Genomic DNA, 9,572 nt, shown 5'->3' with positions numbered 1-9,572 from the left:
GTGTTTTGGTAATGTAAGAACGACCAAAATCTATTGTTTGACAACTAGGTGTGGGATAAAAGGGTTGTATGCTTGAATAACTAGGTGCATAATGCACTTGGCTTAGTAATGATTTAATTTTCTCCAGCAGTCACCCCAACATTAAAATGTTTTGTAACTTTGAGCCATATATACGGATTTGGGCAGCCTCCGCATTAGAATCCGGTGATAAAATGGTTCAGGGTTAAAAATTAAGGGCAGCTGGGAGCCGTTTAGCTGTTTGTAGCCTAGAAGAACCTGGTTCGCTTGATGCCAACAGCTAGCAGGAGCTACATTTGGGATCCCCAAGCCAACCAATGCTTAACAAACACGCCTATGCAAATGGAATTTGTGCTTTTACAACTATTTAAGTACACATTATGACACATCTATGCGACATTTAAAGCATAAGAGTTCATAAAGAATGGACATAATGATATGTCTGCATCTTATGCTTAAGTTAGACTTGTTCAAAGCTACGGACTAGCTCCTGGTCACTGTTTAACAATGGATACTGAAGGCGGGCACCCAAACACATAAATCCACGTTAGACCAAAATAATAACACACCCCGTCGGGGAATGAGACCAAGAGATGAATTGCAAGGACAACAAACTTTATGTAAAATAAAGTTAGCAAGCAAAGAACTCTGCTGCCCGAGAGCGCTCTGCCAAACAATACAAGGCAGCACATTTTAACACGTGTTATCGTCATTAGTGATGTCATATTATATGGTACAAATTAACAGCACAGATTGGTGGACCCGTATGGCCCAGCCTGCTCTATAGGGGATGCCAGGCTGCAATTGGCTGCCACCTCCCAATCGATCTTGCGGCACATGCGTCAGCTGGGCTCATCTCAGCAGTGAAGGTTAGGTCAAGCTAACATACTCCTAGCTGTCTAAGCTAAACAACAGGAACTGATAATGAGAATAATGGCCGACATACAAATATTGCTTCAAGGGGGGTATTTAGAGAAGGTGGGTTAATATATTGGCATTCCAACCGCTACATTTAGAGCTTTATTGCTACCAGGGTCCCACTTCCAGGTGTCCTCTCCTAGGGGTTTGATCTATTTATGTTCCCTTGTGCCTCATGATACAGTGTTGTGATTGGGACAAATCTACTGCTGCAAGGGATTGAGTTGAAGGTGGATGTTCTGGAATGGTCAATGCAAGGGGGTCAGATGGGTAGTGCCATGAAAGAGGTTGAGGGGTCGAGGACTGGTGGGCCTTGGCAGGGAGGGGGTTGAGAGGTCACGGGCAGTTTAGTGGAGATGGATGGGCACTTGTATTGGGGTCTGCCCTGGTCTCACGCTCAGCAGAGAGCACATTCTGCGGAAATGATACTAAACAATTGCAACAATAAATGGCTGGACTTCCGTGAGAACAAGGCTCGCGTGGAGCTGGCAGGGGGAGGCGATGTCCAGGGTGCTCTGTGCGAGGTGCTGGGGAGGTGAGAACTGAGTTTGCAGAGGGATGGTTTATGGGCCTAGTAAAAGATGGCATCTGTTTTAACACAAAATGGTGTCTATCAGTGGGGTTGTGGCTGCATTACGTGTGTAAATCTGTTATAAAACAGTGTGCCGTGGGATGTCCCCCCTGACACCCCTTGGCCTACACGTGATCTATTCACAGTGGGAGTGGTGAGGGGCCACTCCCCCCGACCCAACATTTCCCCCCTTTCGTTTCTCCTAAAGTAATGAATACCCTTCCCCAGTGAGTCTCCCTTCCTCAGCTCTCGTTACTGCTTTGTCCCAGCCAGAGGTACCTTTTATGGGCATCCATGCTCTGCACACACTTCTCAAGACTTTCCCCCACTGAGTGTGTATTCTTCAGGAGTACATGTCATGTAAATACATCCCCCATCCCCAGCCAGGTCAACCCACATCTCTCTGTACAGTTTCAAGATCTTGGCAGTTTGAGTCATGTGGTAATAGTTATCTACCTCATCCCCTGTATGGTATATAGTGACCATGCGTTATTGTCACTCGCCGTCCTGTTTGGCGTTTGTATCCGCGTTGGCGGTTACGCGCTGGTAGGACGAGCGGAGGTTCCGCTACGTGATTTTCTGTTACGCACCCTGCGGTCTAGTGGTTTTTCAACATGGCGCCGCTGGCGAGTATTTCTTTCCTTCTCTCCCAGCGATCGCCGCGTTGCAACCCCGCTTCATTGCGCTAGCTCGCTTTCTTTGGGTTAACACGCTAGTTTTCCAGCCTCGACCGCTTCGGTCTCTTCTCTCTACCTTCGGTCCGCCTGCCTTGGACTGCCTTTCCGCCTCTCTACTTCCCTGCCTTGCCTCTCCTTACCTCCTCTCCCTACCTTCTTGTTTTGTTTCTCTCTCTCGGATTGCCGTCCTCCGCGTCCATTCCGCCCTTTCTGCCTTACCTTCGGCTGCACTTTCTATCTGCGGCCTTAGTTTACAGTTGGAGTTTCTCTCCCGGCTGGTTCTCCAGTGCCTTCCTTCCACTCTGGGTTCTTCTCTACGTTGGAGCTCCGTCTTCACCTGTTTTCAGCAGCTACCTGCCACAAGAACGCCATTACCACTGCTGGCTCCGGATCCCCTCCAGCCGCCACACTCCTTGAAGGGTTTTTTCTGCCTTAATTGGCTTTTTCCCTTCGCTTTGTCTGGACTCGGGAAGGGGGCCTCAGGTTTGCTATACTTTAGCGTTCACTGTGGCTTCCTCTCGAGACAGATACGTTCTACATAAAAAGGAGAAGGATTATCTATCTCACCGACAACTGCAACTGGAGGATTTTGAATCAGGTGAGGAGAGTGGGGAGGAACGGGAATTAGCGGAATCTTCCATTCAGGACAGATTGCAACGCCAACCAGAAGAAATGTCGGCAGAAGATCAAATACAAGAACTATGGAAGGCTATCCAGGGATTATCCCAAGAGTTACAAAATGTGAAGGCAGAGAATGTGGTCTTGAAACAGATGATTACTGCCCGTGAACCTCAATCCCCAGAACTCCCTGTTATGGCTCTTTCGGCTGGGAAGTTCGATGGAACTCCTAAAAAATTAAAAGAATTTTTGGAGGCCTGTTTAGTATATTTCACTTTCAGGCCCCGGCTTTTTGCTACCGACCAGACTAAGATCGGGTTCATGATATCTAACATGACCGGCAATGCCCTGGCATGGGTTACTCCGCTGGTTACCGGATCTAATCCCATCCTACATGATTTTGCGGGTTTTCAGACCCTGTTACAGCAAACCTTTGAGAGACCCGAACTGACTTACACTGCCTGCGAAGACCTGCTGGATATCCGTCAAGTGTCATCGGATGTTCTATCGTACATTTCAGAATTCAAGAGATTGGCTTCGGGTGCTGGGTGGTCTGAACAGGCACAATTTGCCATATTCCGGCGAGGCCTCAAGGAAGAAATCAAAGACGAACTCGCCAGATCTTCCAGACAACCTTCTTTTTCTGATTTACTTTCCGCAGCCTTACAGATTGAATATAGACTGCAGGAGCGACGGTCAGAACGCCGTAAACAACGAACTACTGTTCATTTTTCCGATTCCGCCCCATCCTCTATCTCCTCCTCTCCTTCCCATACCTCAGATGAACCCATGCAGATTGGATCTACAAGAGGACCTCTTTCCACTGCAGAAAGAAGAAGAAGGAAGGAAAAGGGTCTATGTGCCTATTGTGGGTCGGATCAACATCTCCTGAAGGAATGTTCTGTTCTTCCTCAGAAACGACAGGGAAACGGTTTCCCTCGGCGCCAGTAGGGACCTGGTTCCGAGGGGCTTCGGACTCATTCACCAGTCCCTATGTTTCTCTCTCAATTTCGGCTCCTTACATCCCCGAGGATTCCAGGCTTATGGTTCTACCCGTTACTATCAAGTTCAACGGCAGAGCGGTTGAGTGCCTTGCACTTTTGGACTGCGGGGCCGCCGGAAATTTTGTCGACGTCATCTGGACAAAAAGAATGGGTCTTCGCACCTTACCTCGTAAAGAAGATCAAAAAGTTGAAGGGGTCGATGGTTCTCCTCTTTCTTCAGGTCCCATAACTCACACCACTGAAGATCTATCGGTGACCATTTTTCAACATACCGAGACTATCCGGTTCGACATTATTCGAGCTGCCCATTTTCCGGTTATTCTTGGCATCACATGGCTCAGGAAGCATAATCCCCATGTCAATTGGGCGGATAACCAACTACAGTTTTGTTCCTCCTATTGCAAACTCAACTGTTTTTCTGACGACGGTCTTCCTCAGGTTGTTACGGGGTCTACCACACAGCTGTCTGGGGTTCATGCTCTACCTCTGTACTGTTCCCCATACTTGGAGGTGTTTGTCGAGAAAAGACCAGCGACTTTACCTCCCCATAGACCAGAAGATTGTACCATAGACTTAGAACCAAATGCATTGGTTCCCTTCTGTAGGATGTTCTCTTTAACTCAAGCAGAAAGAAAGGTTCTAAGAGATTATCTTGATGCCAATGTTCAGAATGGGCTCATTCAATCTTCCAAATCTCCTGCCGGAGCTTCTTTGTTCTTTGTTAAAAAGAGGGACTCTACTGACTTGCGTCCTTGTATCGATTACCGGGGTCTCAACAAAGTTACCATCCGGGATCGGTATCCTATGCCTTTAATTCATGAGATCATCGAAGCTGTTCAAGGTGCACGTTGGTTCACTAAATTAGACCTCAGAAATGCTTATCATCTGTTACGCATCGCCAAAGGAGACGAATGGAAGACCGCTTTTCGCACTCCTTTTGGCTTATTTGAGTACCGCGTCATGCCTTTTGGTTTGGTTAATGCTCCTGCTGTTTTTCAACGGTTTATGGATCGGATGTTTTCAGACTTATTGTCTGTCTCCATGATCATATACCTGGACGACATTCTGATATTTTCCGGCACTCTAGAGGATCACAAAAATCATGTACAAAGTGTTCTGGGAAGACTTAAAGACAACCAACTTCTTGTCAAACCAGAGAAGTGTATTTTTGCGGCTACCTCAGTGCCCTATTTAGGGTATCACCTTTCTGAAAGAGGTATCGCTATGGATCCCAGCAAAGTATCAGCTATTCTGGACTGGCCTTCTCCTACTTCGATCAAGGAGGTCCAAAGGTTTCTAGGGCTCTCTAATTTCTATCGCTCATTCATCTCAAACTTTTCTGAAGTTGTTCTCCCTATTACTTCTTTACTCAAGAAGACCAACAATCCCTTTAGCTGGACTTCGGAAGCAGAACAGAGCTTTCACAATCTCAAGAACCTCTTTTGTACTGCTCCCATTTTGCGCCATCCCGACCAGAATAGACAGTTCCTCGTCGAAACTGATGCCTCGGCCATGGCCATTGGAGCGGTGCTGCTACAAGTTTTCGAGGAACGAGAGCACCCCATTTGCTACCTATCCAAGACGTTGACTCCCAGCCAACTCAACTACTCCGTACTGGAAAAAGAATTGCTGGCTATAAAACAAGCTTGTGAGACCTGGCGACATCTATTGATGGGAGCAAGGCAGACCGTTATCATCAGAACGGACCATAAGAATCTCAAAGTCCTTCAGAATATGGAATGTGTCAACTCCAGGCAGGCTCGCTGGGCATATTTCTTTGCTCAATACGATCTGCAAATTACCTACTTGCCTGGTTCAAACAATACTCTTGCGGATGCTCTCTCTCGGAAGGGTCCCATAGGCGAAGAAAAAAGACATACCCCAGAGCCGATGTTCCACAGGAACAGGATCTTAACAGTTGCTAAAACCTTTTTGGAAGAGGTTCGTGCTGGTGTTGCTTCGGAAGGGACTGTTCCACTACTCAGAGGAGAGAGATCCTACAGCAAGAAGGAGGGTCTGCTATTCCTCCACCACCGCTTATACATACCTTCCGGTCCACTACGTCTGAAGATCATAAACTGGTGTCATGATTCACTCACTGCAGGTCATCGTGGGAAGCTTAATACTACAGAATCTATCGCTCGTTCTTTTTTTTGGCCAGAACTCAAAAAGGATGTAGAGGAATACATACTCAGTTGTCCGGTTTGTGCCATGACGAAGTCCATTACTGGCAAACCCTTGGGTCTTCTCACCCAACCTGAGGTACCCTCTCGCCCTTGGTGCTTGCTTTCTACGGATTTCATTGTAGAACTTCCTGTTTCCAACTCCTGCTCATGTATTATGGTTACAGTTGACACCATGACTAAATTGGCTCACTTTTCCCCATTGCCTGGTCTTCCCACCGCTACCGAGATGGCTGAGGTTTTCGCCCAGGATATCTTCCGTCTCCATGGTCTTCCTGACAAGATCATCTCGGATCGTGGCAGCCAATTCATTTCTAAGTTTTGGAAGGCTCTTTGTTCTCGTCTTGGTATGGAACGTGCTCTGTCGTCTGGGTTCCACCCTCAGACCAACGGTCAAACTGAGCGTCTTAACGCCACATTGGAACAGTACCTTAGGTGCTACAGCAATCGTCTTCAGGACAATTGGGTATCTTTGCTCCCTACGGCAGAGTTTACTTATAATAACTCATTTCATACAGCCATTGGACTCTCTCCTTTCTTTTGCACCTATGGAGTACACCCAAGATCTCTTCTTCCCTACATTCCGTCGCCCACCAATTCCCCGACGGCTGAAGAGGTACTGCAGTCTATTTCTGATGCACACGTCACTGCCAAAAGATGTTTGGAAAAGAGTCGTCAATACAACAAAACCCAAGCGGACAAACATCGTAGGCCTTGCCCTGAATGGAAGGAAGGGGACAAGGTCTGGTTGTCCACCAGGTTCTTGCCGCGATGGGTTCACCCTTCCAAACTCTCTCCTCGCTTTTTGGGTCCTTTTCCCATACTTTCCAAAATAAATCCTGTTTCCTTTCGACTTAAACTACCTTCTTACCTCCACCGCATTCATCCTGTCTTCCATGCCTCTCTTCTCAAACCTTTCATTCCGGACGTCCACCAGAGAGCTGTTCCCGATCAGCCCTTTCCTCAGGTGGATTCCTCCATGGAATATGAAGTATCTACTTTACGCGACTCCCGCCACTACCGTGGTCGGTTGGAGTATTTGGTGTCCTGGAAGGGTTACCCTAGGTCGGAGGACTCGTGGGAACCAGCTTCCAACATTCATGCCCCTCGGTTGTTGGCTCAATTTCATGCCCGTTTCCCCTTTAAGCCGGGGGTCCTACGCTCTAGGAGGGGGCATACTGTCACTCGCCGTCCTGTTTGGCGTTTGTATCCGCGTTGGCGGTTACGCGCTGGTAGGACGAGCGGAGGTTCCGCTACGTGATTTTCTGTTACGCACCCTGCGGTCTAGTGGTTTTTCAACATGGCGCCGCTGGCGAGTATTTCTTTCCTTCTCTCCCAGCGATCGCCGCGTTGCAACCCCGCTTCATTGCGCTAGCTCGCTTTCTTTGGGTTAACACGCTAGTTTTCCAGCCTCGACCGATTCGGTCTCTTCTCTCTACCTTCGGTCCGCCTGCCTTGGACTGCCTTTCCGCCTCTCTACTTCCCTGCCTTGCCTCTCCTTACCTCCTCTCCCTACCTTCTTGTTTTGTTTCTCTCTCTCGGATTGCCGTCCTCCGCGTCCATTCCGCCCTTTCTGCCTTACCTTCGGCTGCACTTTCTATCTGCGGCCTTAGTTTACAGTTGGAGTTTCTCTCCCGGCTGGTTCTCCAGTGCCTTCCTTCCACTCTGGGTTCTTCTCTACGTTGGAGCTCCGTCTTCACCTGTTTTCAGCAGCTACCTGCCACAAGAACGCCATTACCACTGCTGGCTCCGGATCCCCTCCAGCCGCCACACTCCTTGAAGGGTTTTTTCTGCCTTAATTGGCTTTTTCCCTTCGCTTTGTCTGGACTCGGGAAGGGGGCCTCAGGTTTGCTATACTTTAGCGTTCACTGTGGCTTCCTCTCGAGACAGATACGTTCTACATAAAAAGGAGAAGGATTATCTATCTCACCGACAACTGCAACTGGAGGATTTTGAATCAGGTGAGGAGAGTGGGGAGGAACGGGAATTAGCGGAATCTTCCATTCAGGACAGTTATTTGGGCTCATCATTTTCGCTAGTTTGTACCCAGGAGGCACCTTGTTAATATTTCTATTGCCAATGGTCCTCATCAATGCACAACCCTGAACAGCTTTTGCACAGCACTGAACATATAACTGGCACACAGAAGATCAGCAGGAAGAATACGTTGATGGGGACCAGCATCTTCGTTATTGTGGCAAGCCACAACGGCACCCAGCTGATTGTCATACTGAACCAGTCAGTCTTCCACACCTCCTTTTCTTTTCATTTTCACACCAAGTTCATGCACTGATGCGATCACGTGTGATGTTATGTCCCATTGTCAGCATCAGAAGAAGGTACGAACGTGCAACATGAACTCCTGATTTTTTTTTTGTTGTTGCAAACACCGCCCTCCATAGCTGTAAGAAGGTCCGACACATATTCTGCATAGTCATGAGTCAAAGGGCTCAGAGTTCTACCTTGATGACGTTGAAACCCGTTTCAGTGTTGTTAGTCAACTAGATTAGCTCCCACCGGACGATCTGGTGCCATTTTGCATTTCTCTTGCCTGGATACTGGGCACAAGTGATGCAAAAAACGTCTGCTGAGTTGAAAAGTTTTGCATTCGATGATTCTTGAGGCAGGTAATTTGATGCTTGCTTCTTTCTGGATACCTGATCTTGTTGCCCTTCTTCAGACAGTATGCGAAAAATGGGGGGTGATGGTTCGGTCGGCCGTGATGCCAGCTGCTGTCCTGTAGGCATCATTCCCCCCCTTAACATGCTCTTGCGGTATTATTAGCAGTGCAGAATGCAGCATTGCCAGAGACACAGTAGCCCCTCCAGGATGGTGGGAGGCACAAGTATGCCTGTTTGCTGCACACCCAGTAGTAGTCCATCAATGTTGCAGTGCCTTTTCGTAGATCAGGGAAGACGGGTTCTGTTGCACTGTGTGTTAGAACTCATGGACACTTTTCCTTCATAGAAGCAAAGTTCGTAATTTTCTTCATGTTGGACCTTGACAGGTTTTTCAAGAGCAGTGACCCATGTGAGTCTTGTGATGTGTTCAGTCCATATCTTCGTGCATGTACTTTCCATCCATTCTAGTCTTTTATCCGGCAAGTCACGCATTCTTTGATCTTTGCACATGTATGTCGAGTCTCGCCATTTATTTTCCACGAATGTTGTTCGTTCCCTCTATAGCTAGGAACGGTTCTTTGAAACATTTTGCACATTGTGATCCTTCTTTACAAATTTTCTCATCTGGCGGGAGTAGCTTAATTCTTACTGTGTGTGCCTGGAAGGTGCTCTTTACCCTACATTGTGTGAGATGAAGGAGGCATTGTGTTTCTACTAAAGGGGCTTCTTGGGGCACTTGGACCTTGGACGTACCAGACGCGTGCGGTATCAAGGAGCACACGTAGCAACTATGATTTGTTTCTCTCCCTTCCCTGAGGCATTCATATCTGAGTATCACTTTTAGACTGACAGAGGTCTTCTACTTTGTCGAACCTCAAACCATGATAGGCATCATGTTTGTACTGCCGTGTCTGCCTTTTCCCTCTACTGTTATGCAAGAGAGCTTGTCGTTTCCCTATTGA

Source organism: Ambystoma mexicanum, chromosome 4q (assembly GCF_040938575.1).
Source record: "Ambystoma mexicanum isolate Mex_15411 chromosome 4q, UKY_AmexF1_1, whole genome shotgun sequence".
Taxonomy (NCBI): Eukaryota; Metazoa; Chordata; class Amphibia; order Caudata; family Ambystomatidae; genus Ambystoma; species Ambystoma mexicanum.
Note: the sequence above shows the minus strand (reverse complement) of the source record.